We start from the raw sequence: 2,622 nt of genomic DNA, 5'->3' as shown, positions 1-2,622 counted from the left end.
CAGCACAACTCCAGGGGTCTGTGTTAAAAAAAGGAGAGGAAACAAACAAACGATATGAGAAACATCTCTGGTTACGTTTACTTTTTTTTTTTAGGGGCGGGGGAGCAAATATTATGTAACATCTTATCATTCCTTAGTGGGACATTTCCAAAAAATGTAATTGTTCTGTCAAGCAAAACTGACATTGTTCATCATTTATTTGCTAAATATTAGTTATTTTCAAACGTATTCTGCAGTTTCTTGACACATCCTTACATTTGCATTCAGTGATTATAAGCAAAATTAAAACTGTCAGTAGATATTTATTACTTTACAAATTATTTTAGATTTTGACGTTTCCTCTTTGATGATGAAACTTTCGTCATCCATCGGGTCTAATTCAATACTTTTTCTCTTTCAAGGGTCATAAAACCAGTTTAAAAAAAATGCTGTTATTCAATAGCAGAAATGCAAAATTGCAGTTTTTTACAAAATGAAAGAGGAAAGCAAACTGGAAAACATGTTCAAGAAATCTTGATGGAGTCTTGATGTGTTAATTTTCCCATCAGAACGTTGCACACTCTTCATGTCAAAAACGTTATTGATCGTGATCGTGAGGGAAGAAGAAACCGTAAGCAGACAATCAGTCACTGAAGTGGCAGATTTTCCTGTGGGTGGGAGAATATTTCTTTTACAGCCACAATAACGGGGTTCAAATCATTCTCATCAACCGTTGCTGATTCAAGGTAATTGCCATTACAAATGATGTATGCTAATGGGATTCTTCTGAAATGTTGATTGTGTTCTCACTTCAAGCAAATCCAAGGTTGTTGGATTAAAGTGCTGAAGCAAAATTCATTTTTAAAGCAGCTTAAATAATGAAAATTATCCTTAAATTTATGAAAAATCTGTGGCGATCATTGGTAACAGCATTTTTAAAGATTTTTTTTTTCCAAACAATCAGGAAAATATTTGTCACACATCGATGTTGCTTCTTTGAGGGTTGAATATTGGGATTTTTATCTCCAAGAAACACGCCAGTCTAAGAGCAAATATGGTTAGGCTATTAAAAACATGCACGTGCACTGAAGTAGAAATAAATCCTCACCTTGATGCTGAGGGTTGCTTCTCACACTGCTCACTCTGAGCTGTCATGGCAGTAAATGAGAAGACAAACAGAGCAGATGAAAGGAAGTGCAGATCACCAGATGAATGTGAAAACTGTTCATTCGTTCATTCATTTCAGGTCAGTCCAGAGAGGAGGACACAGCCGGAGGGTCCACAGAGGAGCAGGAGGAGGACTGAAACTGAGCTGAAGCTGCGAACCCCACTTTAGAGAGATTACCTGGTGAGAGAGAGCGAGAAACAGAGAGAAGAGGAGACGACAACTATGAGATTACGCATTTGTTTAAAATCCAAAAAGTGTCTCCTCAGAGTTTCTACTTGCATCATGTGTTTTTAATGTCAGCAGACAGAATGAAGCAAGTTTGAAGCTTTAAATACTAAATTTAATTCTAAAAAAATATAATCAAAACTCACCCCTACTAACAAATATCCTCTTGAATCATGTCTCATTTGTTCCTCTGAAAAGGAGAAGAAAAATAAGGAAAAAGTGAAAGAAAGAAAGAAGCCACTCCAGAGATGATGGAAACAGGGATGCAGGGGAGCTGCAGCACCCCCATCTGACAGCAGACTGCGTCTACAACGCTGACGATGGCCAGACAAATCAAGTAAAGAGCTGGAAGTTGGTACATGCATCCATTAATAATGATCGTTCAAAAAAAAGTTTTATTTTATAGTACGACGAGCTTTTAGTTTAAAAGGTTTAGTTGTTTTCTGGAAACGTCTTTATGCAGTTTGAGTTAAAATTAAGGCTTGCTGCTCAAATCATCGCAGAACCAGTGTCTCACATCTTCAACCTGTCCATAAGTCAAAACTCTGTTCCAGACTCTTGGAAAACAGCCTTTGTTCTTCCTTTGCTGAAGGGAGGTGACCCCACCTCACTGAACAACTATCGACCAATCTCTAAACTCTGCATTTTAGCCAAAGTTCTAGAAAAACTGATAAACTCTCAAATCAAAGTGTTTGGACTCATTTAACTTCTTACCTCCACATCAGTCTGGTTTCAGGAAGCAACACTATTGTGCTGCATTTTACTTACACCTGTCTAAAGCTCTTGAAACTGTGGATCATAACATCTTGTGTCATAAGCTCTCAGAAATTGGTTTCTCAGAACACACCATTGGTTGGTTCTCTAACTATCTCTCAGATCAGAGACAATGTAGTCAACATAATGGTACTTCTTCCAGTTATTTAATGGTTAAAAATTATGTACCACAAGGCTCAGTCTTAGGACCCACCCTCTTTATAATCTACATAGGTAATGTAGGTCAGACCATCTCTGATGCATCCTTACATTTCTATGCTGATGACACAGTTGTTTATTGTCGAGCTAAAACAGTTGCTAAGGTTCTCCAGCTTTTGCAATCCGCCTTTGACATCATCCAGACAGAATTGTTCTGTCTCAAACTTGTCCTAAACGCCAACAAAACCAAAGGGATGTTTTCGAACAGGAAGTCGGTCCCAGTAGCTGATGAAGCCTTCCAGACCGAAGGCGAAACGTTTCAGCACACACACAAAAAA

This window comes from Nematolebias whitei, chromosome 7 (genome assembly GCF_014905685.2).
Source record: "Nematolebias whitei isolate Nwh7 chromosome 7, NemWhi1, whole genome shotgun sequence".
Lineage (NCBI taxonomy): Eukaryota > Metazoa > Chordata > Actinopteri > Cyprinodontiformes > Rivulidae > Nematolebias > Nematolebias whitei.
This window is presented reverse-complemented; position numbering follows the sequence as displayed.